Source organism: Salvia splendens, chromosome 11 (assembly GCF_004379255.2).
Source record: "Salvia splendens isolate huo1 chromosome 11, SspV2, whole genome shotgun sequence".
In the NCBI taxonomy this organism is placed as follows: Eukaryota; Viridiplantae; Streptophyta; class Magnoliopsida; order Lamiales; family Lamiaceae; genus Salvia; species Salvia splendens.
In genome coordinates, this window is record NC_056042.1 from 19719471 (window position 1) to 19733809 (window position 14339).

Sequence of the window (14339 nt, forward strand, 5' to 3'; positions counted from 1 at the left end):
TTTCCTACTTATTCGTTTTTTTTCATTTTCTTTTTGAGAATTATTATAAATACAGCAAGGTTAGGATAGTGCAAAGCACAAATGTTACTGAATTTATTTTTATAACTCGACCCAATATTTCATTATTAATGGGGCAAATTGTTTGTAAAGTCATAAACTTTCAACATAATTTGATTTTTCCTGTGAACTTTAAATGTTGCATAAAAAGTCATGAACTTTACTAAATTGTGTAAATTTCTCATCAGACCCGACCCGATATATTTCCGATACAAACTTATCCTACGTGATGCGCAGGAAGCGTAACTTGGAAAATGACAAATTTAGGGTTCAATTCAAATTTTAGAATTAATGCTACTTTTATGCTGAATTCGATTTGTGGGATTCGATTTGTATGTTTATGTCGATATATATGCTGAATTCGATTTGTATATTTTTATTTATTCTACTTGTATGTCTGTGATAGTCCAAGGTCAGAGATTGCTAAGTTAGAAGAGAAATAATCAGAATTAGTGGAGTTTTGCCAAGTCACGCCTTCAGCGCGCCACGTAGGATAAGTAATTGTGTCGGAAATCTATCGGGTCGGGTCGGATGAGAAACTTACACAGTTTGGTAAAGTTCATGAATTTTCATGCAACATTTAAAGTTTAGGGGAGATGTTATGTTACGATCCGAACTCGTGACTTCCCAATGTTGATCGTAACTCCACAATAATCTCACGATAATACGCCAATGATCACTCACTTAGCTAAGAATTCGAGCTAAGACGAACGAAGAGGAATTGTATATATCACGATAAGATTCTGATTACAAAATATGAATGTAAGTAGAAGATAGGAATGCAGTAGATCCACGATCTAGAGCAGAGAACAACAATGAGTAATATTATCAACAACAACCAAAATGAGCTAAGACTTCCTTTTATACTCATGCTTCACTCGTCACGCGTCTTGCATTGCACATCACTTGGCCACGTCAACTCCACCTCAGCTACAGCTAGCATGAGGATACCACGTGCTCATTTGCCAGCTGGATAACTAACTCCACCGCCAGCTGGATAACTACCTAACGAACTCCACAACTCCTTCGGCCTTTCATGTTGCATGCATCTTTACGCATGAATGATCATGCATGCAACATGTTATACCCTAACTTTATGTGTATAACTCAACCCAATATACCAACATTCGGACCCTCACTAACACAGTAGATTAGTAGCAGTAAAGTTAGTGTAAACGTCAACCTTCATTATTCATACACCAACATTCAGACCCCCAATAATCACATCATCCATTTGAAGACTTTTTCATTGTCACTAATTTGAAGCCTTAGCAGAACCTAAGATGCATGGCCAGGGGCCAAATGCATTTTCAATGTTGGGAGAATACACAATACATTTTCAAGCATTTTAGATATAAGCATGTAGCTATACTAATTTTAGGAGAATACACAATACAAACTATACTTAGGGATCACTTGATACCCTTGTATTGCCCCGAAAATGACCATTTTCTAGCCAAACATGGGCTTTTGATACATATGAATAATATACTCCCCGGCTCGTGAAATTTAGTGAGACCCATTGAAGCCCTTTTCAGGCAAAATCGGTGGGATTACATTCTTGCTCATTAACCATATCAAGAAATGTCCCAATTTTACTTTTGTACCCCCAACTCCATTTCCAGAGTCAGTAGAAATTGTGCAATATCACCTCAATAGCATTGTTGGCCGATGCAGTCACCAGTTTTACTTTTTGAACCTCCGAATTCTCCTAATGTCGAATGTTTTGCAAATTTAAAGTTAATTACTCTGGAGTTAATAGTTTTTTTTTTCTTGTAATTTCTCCTACAGAAATATGGTCGTGCCAACATTATACTTTTGAGACCCATGATTACAGGTGTGAAATCTGGTAAGTTTCACCTACAACCTCGTTGTCGAAATATTCAAATGTCTTAGATTTAATTGGTGATGCATGTCAATTTCAGGGCCTTATTGTGCTGTCAAACATATGCCAAAAATATTGCATTCTGCACAGTAGTGTATCAAACACATAAGAGTATGATAACAAAATCCCTTAATTTCGGTCAAATTCTGGTGACTTTTCTGATTGCTCCTCCTGCCAGGGTTATCAAACGATCCCTTAAAGTAATTTTTTATAATTAACTCGTTATTATCTAATACACCTCAATTTAAGTACATTTACAAAATATTATCCAAAATTAATAAATTTCTTCATAATATTATAATGTACTATATAAAATTTGTAAAATATTTAATTGACAATGGTAGTGATATATATGAAAACAAAAAAAATCATAAATGTGTTACTAATACGAGTAATAATTTATCATACCAACAATTATATCTATAGATATGCATTTCAACAATTTAATTACACCACAATAAATTTGATTTACAAATCAATACAATGAAAAAAAACCTTTAAAGTTTAAATTATACTACGTATTTATTATAACGACTCAACTATTTTGGCATAAATAGAAAAGATAAAAATTGTTGATTAGTATAATTTGTTGACATGAATTTATTTTAATTTTTATTATATTTAAAAAAGCAATAACAAAAATATTTATAAAATAATAAATTATAGATGATATATTAAGAATATTGATGAAAGCATGATTATATATACATTTAAAAGTATAACGTATACTCTCTCCGTTCCAAGAAGATGACCCCTTCTTTGGGCGGCACGAGATTTTATGCATCTTCATTTTGTGTGTTAAGTGGAGAGATGGAATAAAGTAGAGATAAAAGTGTTTCCAATTTTAATAATGGGTTATTTTGATTGGAACAAACCAAACAGGAAAGTGAGTCATCTTTAATGGGACGGAAGAAGTATGCATTTATTAAATAATTATTTTTTACAAACTAATTTTTTTAATAAATGATTATCAAATATTGTAATAAAGTGTGAGGGATAAAGAGGGTAAAATAAGAAAAAGTACAAAAATTTTGGTCAAAAAATTAAATGATTCAACTATGTTGGCACAACCCGAAAGGAATACAACTCAACTACATTGGAATGAAGATAGTATAATTTAATTGGTTAATGCATAATAAGATTTTAGTATTTTAAAATATTTTTATTTTAAATTAGTTATGCATAGAGTATTTTTATATTATTCTTATAATTGTGATCATACTTTTATCAATCTTCTTAATATATCATAAGATAATTTGTTATTTAATAAGTATTACTATTGTTTGTTACTTTTTTATTCATTAGTTATAATAAAACATAAAATAAATTCATGTCACTAAACTTAGTAGTATTACTTAATTCATTTGGGGATTGATTAAATATACTATTAAACTAGAGACTAATTAAAATGTATTAAATAGTTTAATTGATAAATTGAAAAGATTAAATATTTGTGTTGTCGTTTAGCTTGTGAATTAATTCGGAGAAGAAGTATTGCAATAAGAATAAAATTTTAATTATAACCCAAATAGAAGGCAAATCAAAACTCTCTAGCATAACCAATTTTTACCTAAATAGAAGAAAAATTAAAATATAGATTTATTTACTTATTAAAAAAGAATTATTTAAAAAACACATACTCCCTCCATCCCTAAAGAATATGCACTTTGAGTTTGGCACGGGTTGTAATGCAAAATAGGTAAAGTAAGAGAGATGTGGAGAGAAAATGTAATTAAAGTATTGGTAGTAGAGAAGGAGTCTCACCTCAATAGAGAGAAAAAATATTCCATATTGGAAAGTGCATAATCTTGTGGGACAGACTAAAAAAGAAAGATTGTATATTCTTATGGAACGGAGGGAGTATTATATAAAATCCAATACCTAGTAGTCAAATTAAAAGACAATAATATTATAGTCCTAACATCCAATTTAGAACTGTTTACAGTTAAAAAAGGAAATCAATTATAAACTTTTCCAAATAATAGAATTCAACCCACTAAAAGCCAAAATAATATACTCCCTCCGTCCCAATTAAGTTGAGTCGTATTCCTTTTTGGGATGTCCCAACTAAGTTGAATCATTTCCTTTTTTGACGAAAACAAAACATCCAATCACTCTTACTTTATTTCATCACCTACTTTATTTTCTCTTTATCTTTCCTACTTTATTCCTCTCTCCTACTTTTTAACATAATTTTTTAATCTTCGTGCCCAAAAGTTTTGACTCAACTTAGTTGGAGCATAGGAAGTACTACACGTATTAATATTCCTTTCAAAACGTGTATGAGAAAGAGGCGCCTCACTCTCTCGTCCTCTCTTCCTAATCGACGCCTCCGCTATCTTTCTCCCTTTCTCTCTTTTAATTGACGAAATTCGCCTTTCTATCACATAAACGTTATTTGAAACACAGAATCTTAAATCAATTCACCCTCATACACTAGGATAGAAAAGGCCACATACTTTGGAGTACATAACATCCCATTCACTTTAAACTCATACTTGAAACATAAAAAGCATCTGAAATTTTTGCCCACATAGTATAGGCCGGGTAGAAAAGCCAACAATAATACTTTGTAAAAAATAAACACACCTCATCTGCTTAACAAATCCTTAACTCGTTTATCTTACTCCAGTCCTTTGGCTAGCGAAGACGCCTCTTTTGAAGATAAAACTACTTATCAGATCAAGTTTCACATCCCGCATTTCCTAAGGCTAGAAAATTCGGTTGATTGCAACTAGGGGAAGGAATTAGGAAGCGGGGAAGAAAAAAAAATCGGGAAATGAGAAGGAGAATGAGGAATTGGGAATACTTGACATTCCAAAACGAAAGAACACTTAATTATATGTCATAGTACTGTCAGGGAAGACACTCAAAAGTAGGAATAAATCCAATGGAAAATATAACTCAAAAACATTGTATGAGATGAGACTCGTAAGACTTTACATCGAAACTCAATGTATCCAAAACTTAGTATATCAGCAGAACCAATTCGAGAGAAAAAAATGACGTTATGTATGAAGACACAACACATTCTATTTTTAGTAACTAAGGACTTCAACAACTCGGCCTCAACACCCACCGTGGTTCATCAACCGTTTAACCTGCATATAGGGAAAACAGATGCAGGCCTGAGTACAAAAATATACTCAATGGCACATGCCGTAAACAATTTACAATAAACGATTTGTCAAGTTTGCCGGTGAGTGAAATAAGGGTTTTCTTTAAAATTCCCAAGACATTAAATGATTTTACCATTACATAAAAGACGGTTGATCAACCATTTTCAGTCACATATCATATCTGGATAACATTTTGTGAACTGGGATTGTGGCCACATTCCAAACAGTAACTGAACTAGCCAATTATTAACGGCTAGCTCACGGTTGTAGATGCACACTAGCTAAGCAGGGTTTGAGGCCCTTACTTAAGCCCAAATTTGATTTTCCACATAGCAACTAGTCCGCAGCTCAATATCGGAGCCTCTACCATCTACCCGCTTCAGAACAGTTCATAAAACAATTCATGGTAAGACAAACATTTTTATTTCAAAGAAACAAAAAATCATTTGATTTTTATACACATACAGTTATTTTTATTTCAAAGAAACACAAAATAATTTGATTATTATACACATACACTGTATGATAGCAAAGCCCACAGTAATAGTGTAGGTCATGAAAGCTCACCTTATCGGCTTACAGATATATTGCACAACTCCTTGCTTCTTTGCAATTCACGTACGCACAACACCTTTCAAGATAGTTCACAAAATCGCCTAATAAAAATTAGTTCCTAGGAACCATTCAATCAACCATGCATGTCCTAATCACTCCTTTCACAATTACTTACTCAACTTATCCTTACATATAATCAAAACTTACTTTATAAACCTAATTCATTCTATCATGCAATCACATATAGGGGTGGGAAATTATACCGAAATACCGTAATACCGGACTTACCGTACCAAAAAAATACCGAAAATATCGATTTTTCGGTATACCGCAGTTTCCGGTACGGTATGATACCGTACCGCAGTGTTTCAGTACGGTAACGGTATCAATTTTTCTATACCGCGGTATACCGAATCCTCGGTATACCGGTATACCGTGGTATACCGGTATACCGATAGATTATTATATATATATATGTTAATATTAAATGTGTTGTAATATATATATTACATTTATATATATTATATTAAAAAAATTTAATACATCAATTAATACAATAAAATTAAACATTCAAATGATAATTTATTCAAACAAATTCAAAATTAACCTGAATTATTTTTTTATCAACTCATCCTATTAAATATAATAAACACAATAGCACATAACACCGAAAGAAGATTGGAAATACGATATCGGGAATATGTTTCAACAGAGAACATTTGAAAGAATTTGTATTAACTCACACCATTTAGTATATGATTCTTTATGTAATGTCATATCCAAATATACAGAGTAATTAAAAATTTTGTTTTATTCTTCGTCCCACTTCATAAAATGTCAATTAAAAATATGTGCAGCTGAAAATGAATCAAATCGTTTGATTAGTGTTTAATTCATTGTATGCTATCTTATTTTATATACTACTTAAATTGAAGGATGAATAAATAGGATACTGATCAGTCATTCTTAATTCTTAAAGAGAAATAAATGTCCAATTTAAATTACTAACTAGTGTCACTCCAGTGTGATGCACGAGTCATTTTAATTTCTTCATATTTATTTCATTATGCGAAATAAAAGTTGTGAAATGATAAACAAAAGAATATTCGACATCCTCTTACTTTGGATTATACTTTTTCAATCATATTAACCCCACATAGCCACAAGAGTGCGTTTAAATGCTACCTTTTCTTAAAAATGTCAATACGATCACATTAAAATTTCAACACATATTTGTGTTGACATTTTAATAAATTGTCTTGACATTTAAATATCAGACTTAAAATTAAAAAGCATTTTAAATCTGTGAAAATATGAATTAACCGTTGAGTTATAACTGCAGGAGCAAGTTTACGTTGCAATAATTAGATGTTTTGATATATGGATGTTACACTCCATACATTTCTTTTGGTTTGGTTGTTTGTGTATTGTGATTATGCTCGACTATTAATAAAGGTTATCAAATGCAGGGTCATCTTCAACGATTTTTTGTGGAATTTTGAGAAATGAAGACAACGTGGTTGCAAGAAATGAAGATAATGTTGTTGATCATGACTTCATAAATTGTTTTAGATTTGAATGTTGAAGTTTTATTAATTTGAATGCTACGAACAAGATTTGATTGTGATGAAGTTTTATTATTTTGGGCTTTTTTAAATAGTTGAACACTTGAATGGTTATTTTAAATATTTTGGACACAATAGGTTTTTTTTTTCGGTATACCGTTACCGTTATCATACCGTTATTACGGTATACCGTAATAACGGTATGGTAACGGTATCAAAAAATATCATACCGAATTTCCGGTATACCGGAATTCCGGTATACCGAAAATTCGGTACAGTATCGGTATTGAATTTTGTCATACCGTACTTTCCGGTACGGTATGCGGTATGGCACGGTCGGTACGGTATACCGTACCGACCCACCCCTAATCACATACACATACTCGTACTTCAAACTATCATACATAAACATCCGCATTCAGAAACAGTGGCGGACGCAGGAATTTTACAGTGGGGGTTCCAAACTACGATTAGTAATTGTTGCATATAGTATTTTATTGGCGACCCCAAAAATAATTGAGAAATGAAGTTATTTTAACATAAAATATACTCCCTTCGTCCATTAAAAATAAACAAGTTATTTATGACACGGGTTTTAATGTGAAATTAGTAAAGTAAGAGAATTGAAAATGTAAGAGATGAGTGTGCTAGTCGATTGATAGTATTTAAATATTTTTACAAATGAAGAAGTGGAGAAATAGAATAATACAAATTAACTAACAATAAAGAAAACAAAGGTAATGAAAATCCAAAACAGACGATAGCTACAAAGTTTTAACACTTGACCTCCAGTTTGGAAGTCATGATTGACAACCAACTCTGCTACACCATGCGTTGTGTATTCCTCTATTAATATAGAATACATACTAAAAACAAAAATGTACGGGGTTCCATGGACCCCATGTCTCTACATAGGTCCGCCAATGTTCACACACATAACCCACACACACGTGTATTACACATACACGCACAGTGTGCATAAGCACACGTGTGTACACACACATACATACACACATGCTATCCAAACGAACTTTCCTCACTCAATCTATATGCATGTAAATTAAGAACACCGATTAAACGAACTTTCTTTACTCGATCTATATGCATCATTGGGGATATGGACCTTATACTTTGTCTACACTTGTTTCACTAGACTAACAACTCAGCCCGAGATCTCAGCACTCCCACTCGTCGTGCTTAATAAGGAAATTTTCAAAGACAGATTATTAAGGAAAAGTTTAAAATTTGAAAATGAATGATTTTTTATTTAAAATGAAAATTTTGAACAGATAAATGTTTTACGATTACATGGTTTAATAAGATCAGTAATTAAAAAGGCTTTTGGAGGAAAAGTGTTTTCGCAAGTGGAGCTTCTAGGAAAGAACACGCTAGAGTTGAGAAACAAGACTTCTCTCAACGAACTCTGATTGCTTTATATGCAAGGGCAGGCGCAGAAATAAATATCGATAGAGGCTGAGATTTCTAAATTTTATTTTGATGTATATTTTTGAGTAATTTAAATAATTTGTAGGGACTTTTACATTAGATTTTACACTAAATTTGACCAAATTTTAAAAAAAATCAATTTCAAAAATTAGAAAAAAATATTTTATTGAGGGCTTAAGCCCCTCCCTCTTTCTCTTTGGGTCCGCCCATGTTTTTATGCACGTTCACTCCTAAAACATAGCTCGAACTCAAACTGAAAAGAGGAAGTACAATCTTACATTATTTTTTCTGAGCGATAAAACGAAAACAACGACAAGTCAAAAAAGAGTACAAAACATGCAAGATGATATTCGAGCTGAGAAAGAAGCAAGTGTTCGAATCAAATGTTGTTACTGCATAATAGCATGGACTAGTCACCCTTTCGAATGTTCTAACCATATGAACACTGGAAGGGGCGTACGAGAGGGGGCGCGAATTGAGGGTGGATCAAGATATATGGAAGATAACCGAACCGGTTGGATCAGTTAGCAAATGTCATTGCCACTTGATCAATACAATCTCGCCCTCACTCGTTTCCTACCAAATTAATTTATAAACTCTCAATTTTGCACTACTTTAACAGTAAAGCGGCAAGTTCGGGGTCGACCCCACAGAGAAGCTAGTGTATCGAGTGTGTGAGTAGTGAACAGGGGGGTTGGCCGCAGCCACGCTTTAACTTTGGGAGTTTTTACCTACTGATTTTACTCTAGACAGAATTTAACTTACTAACTTGATCAAGAAAATTTTAACTACTGGGTCAAGTGAATTTTAGACTGGAATGAAAATTAACTACGTGAAACAGTAAACACCACGATGAAAACGAAAACAACTTTGATTAAAACTAAACTCATAACAATACAGCGTGAAATTTAAACTAAGCTAACACTTTGGAAAATACGAAAGCAAGTAAAACCGAGGAGATCCTCAGCGGGAAACTTAAGAATACGCCGACAGATATCAAGTATTCTACAACGCTCCTTCAGTCACCCTTTCTAACTAAGCATTACTTTATCTAAGCTATCTAGAGAACTAAACTAAACTAGAGAGCTAAACTAAACTAAACTAAAGACGGAAAGTAAAGGATCGGATTCTATTTGTGCGATGGCGCATCCTCTATTTATAGGCTCAGCACGACCTCCAGCTGGATAACGATCTTGACAGGGAATATTCACTCATGCTGAGAGTGAGCGACTCATTGATTGCTACATGCTTTCCTTCTAGAATGACGACGCTTTTCTGTAACAGATTCGTGACTCAGCTCCTTCCTTGCGTCTCATATATCAGCACGTGTCCCCTTCTAGAACGTTGTCCTTGATAACAGAATGCTACGCACCATCCAGCTCTTAGCCTCATGTGTCATTCTTCTGGAAGCCTGTGGTCCCCTCCTTGCCTGCTTGGTTACTCCCCTTGATCAACTCCCTCGATTTCTGGCCTCTTTTCGCCTATTGTACTTAGTTGATCAGTTTGGCCTTGTTGCCTTGGTCAAGTGACATTCCTGCACATTTAACACTTGCTTTGCGCGATAAAACGATCAAGTAACGTACATTTTACCCCTAAACCGATGCATGAAATGAGTCTTATCAAACACTTCAGCTGGACGGGTGTGTCTCAATCGTCACAATGCGAACAAGACAAAAGATACCTTAGAAGTTTCAATTAACAATTTGCTGGTATTTTAAAGTGACCAAAAGCTACGAGAATTATCAGCATTAAACTTAACAAAACTATATGGATCCGTATTAATCTGATCCCTTAATATATTCTTTTAATTATTTGGAATAGTATGTGTCCAATTTAATTTTTTGAAACAATAACTTTCAGATGTATAAGTATAATGTTATACAAATAGACCAAAACGCACGTAAGCATTCATGGCTAACCGACAGCTTTTATCTGAGTGATTTAAGGTAGCTGTTCCCATCCGCAAAATGTCCATTGATATTAACTTCCCAATAAATATAAAACTATGCATGGTTCCCAACAATTAAACCTTGGTGAAATTGAATAAATTGCATGTATTAGCACTTCACTTTTCAGTACTATGTACCTTGATTTTTGTATTTCATTTCATGGTCCCCATCTTTGTTCGTCATTGTTTTATTCTATTTAATTCTTAAAAAATATTTAATTGTAGCATTGATGTATTGGACCTCTCGAATAACAACAAATGGGTTTTAAGTTTTAACTGCTCAAGTTGTACGAATTATTTATTAACATAAGAAATTGGATTGATTTCGTCTTTTTTATATCTTTTATTTCATATAGGGTACAAGAAAAGGGATGGACCACTAATCCAACGGCACCAAAAATTATTTGATTACTTATCACCTTTAATTAGTGTGGTCTTAGGAAGCCCTTGGCTTTTCAAAAAAGAAAAAGAGTAATCCATCTCATAGTACTCATACTTTATATCATGGACCATTTGTTATTTTTAACAAAGATTAAAAAAAGTACATCTCCCAAAATTAGTTTCCTTTTCCCAATATTGGAGTACAAGTAGTACTGTCACGTAACATACAACATCAATTATACATCAATTTGAAATTATAAGGAAAACTAATAAATTATGCTTTAAAATTTTTAAAAAATTTAAATTTAAAATGTCAATAACAATGTATTAAAATCATACTAAATATATAAAATGATACAAATAATGCTTAAACATGCAGTAAGCGATCACATAAAGTATGAAGTAATTATTTCAGTTTCTTTGAATATTCGTTTAGATTTTATATGAAAATTAGTAAATCAAATAATTCAAATTTCCAGTACTAGAATTGAATTATTTGTACAGTTATTTCAGCGTTTAAGTTTTTTCTTAACATAACAAATTTCGAACTACGCAAAAAATGAAAGTTTAACAAACTAGATACTCACCCGTCCACCATGTAAAGAACTCTTTTGCTATTTTAGTTTGTCCACGATTTATAAAATTATTTACTTTATTCTTCTTTTAGTATGCAAACCCCACATTTCACCAACTTTTTACACTCACAATCAAATATAAAATTAATACTTTAAATGGGTCTTCACAAAGTCAAATAATTTCTTAAAATCCTTGCCAAGTCAAAAGGGCTCAACGATTGCAAATAAACAATTGATAAGAAACAAATATATATACTAATATTTAGGTAATTATCTCTAGAACTTATTTACTAGTTTTTTCAAGTAATTTATTCGAAAAATTAGTGTATAATCGCATTTTGAGTAGATTGATCTATTAAGGTTTTAAAAAAAAATAGTAGATCAACGAAATGATTATGGATGTGTTTAACATATTGAATGTATAATGTCTCCATAAATTTATTTTTTTTGAAGTATAAACTTTGATGTTTACCTAAGTTGCACTTGTAGCACTAATTTTTACTGTATATAAGTTCACATGGATCAAAATTTGCTAATGGATGAATGTAATTTTCTTATGTAACGTACGACCTTCTCTACGGAGGTACAAAATGAACTTCAAATATTTATTTTGGATAGAATTCTTTATATCTCGGCCTATTCTTTACTACGAATGAATACGCTGATACAACTCATGGTTTTCTTTATTTCTCAGCCTAGTCCATAATTATGAAGGGGTGTAGTTGGTTCTACTGATTACAAGAGATAAAAGCCGGGCGTAATACAACCCAAAAGAAGGAATACAAGAAACGAAACTGAACTGAATTACAATGAAACAAATAAACCGTGAATGTTTAGCCGAGTCGAGGAGGCCTCTTCCCGCAAGACGAGATACGCCCCGGTAGTGCTCTTCGGTTTGGCGTGTCGTCCCCAAAGGTAAAACGGCTACGTCTCTATTGATGCAGCACCGCAATCAGTAGAGCTCCGGCGAACTGGATGGAGGAGAGGGCAGAGCTTCGACAGAAGGACAATGCAGAGAGAGGGAGAGAGCTTATGATGACGCAGAAGGCTTGTAATGGTGTATACTAATGCAGTGGTATGGCTAGCCTATTTATAGGCCAAGCCACCATGCAGGGTCAACCGAGCCATGAAGGCTCATCACGTGTCAAGCCACTTGGATTGCTGACTCGGCGGTGGTCCAAAAAGAATAGTTTGGGCCAAGCCCCAAGCCCAAAGACCACCCAAAGACCAATTGCCAAGATCCAAGTCCAAGCCCAAGATAAAGATCGAGATCGGGATCGGGCCCGGGCCCGGGGCCCGAGGCCCGCGGCCCGCGCCCACGCCCACGAGCACGAGCACGGGCTCGGGCACGGGCGGGGCGGGCGGCGGCGCGCGCGTGTGCGCGCGTGTGGGCTTTTTCACCCATCTTGATCCACTATAATTATTAAGTAACATAAAGTCACTTAATTTAAACACATTAAAGATGTATTAATCTTCCAATGTGGGATAATTAACACTAGTTAATTATTCCCTAAGCACATGCTCCAAGCTTTAATTAAAAGCCAATTATGCCCAACTTTAATCCACTATTTCTCACTCACCGGAAATCGGATTTGAGAAAGTGAATATACTACATTTATCTACGTAAAATGTAGATCGACGCTATATCATTTAATTTCACAAAATTAAATGTCTCGTCACATTTATTCTTTGGTCAAAACCATTGACCGGGCATATTTAATCCATGATTTTTACAATCCCCCACATGAGTGGAAATAGCCAAATGCATATGCATGCAGACATAAGCTCAACCCTCGAGAGGTATATAAGCATAAGGATAGGTAGTTGTTGACTTTGAACCCTCCATAGTCGACACCATCGGATACACAGACGGCATAGTAGCGCGATGCTTTGAACTAATCCCCCACGGCGTGCACCGAGACAATGGTGTTAACGCTTAAACACCTCAACCTCATCCGTTCTCACGTTTTGTGTCCATTGCGGTCTTGGACACCACTTTGGATTCATAAGTACGTTTTATGAAGCGACCACACTTCGCACTTACATAGGTGATTCTTAGTCAAGTACCTTGCCATACTTGGTCTCTTTGAGAACTCCATCTCTTTGAGATCTTTAAGAACCATTAAAAGTCATAGACTTAGCCTTTACCACTAGGCAAGTTCTCCAACACTCTATTGCTCTTAGGGAATAGATATAGTTTGAGTGTTTTCCATGAACTCTCATAGCTTAGTTGTCCCTTTGAACCAAGTTCTTGGGATCTCCAGTCATCATGGTTGGGTTACCACTGTGATAGTTCTTTAGTTTGTGGATTTCAAACCCATTCCCTCTAGCAACTTATTCATTTGATCACGGTTTATCCCTTTGGTTAGCGGATCCGCTAGATTATCTATTGACTTCACATAGTCAATTGTAATCACGCCAGTTGTGATCAAATGTCTCACGGTGTTATGTCGTCGACGTATGTGTCGAGACTTACCGTTATAGAAACCATTATTTGCCCTTCCAATAGTTGCTTGGCTATCGCAGTGGATCAGCACTGGTGGCACTGGCTTAGACCAACATGGAATGTCTTCAAGAAAGTTCTTAAGCCACTCGGCTTCCTCACCAGCCTTATCCAAGGCAATGAACTCCGATTCCATTGTTGATCGGGCTATACAGGTCTGTTTTGTGGATTTCCACGATACAGCACCACCCCCAATAGTAAAGACATATCCACTTGTTGAAAGTGAGTCTCTATTATCGGATATCCAATTGGCATCACAGTACCCTTCAAGTACCGGGGGGTATCTCGAGAAGCGTAGCCCATAA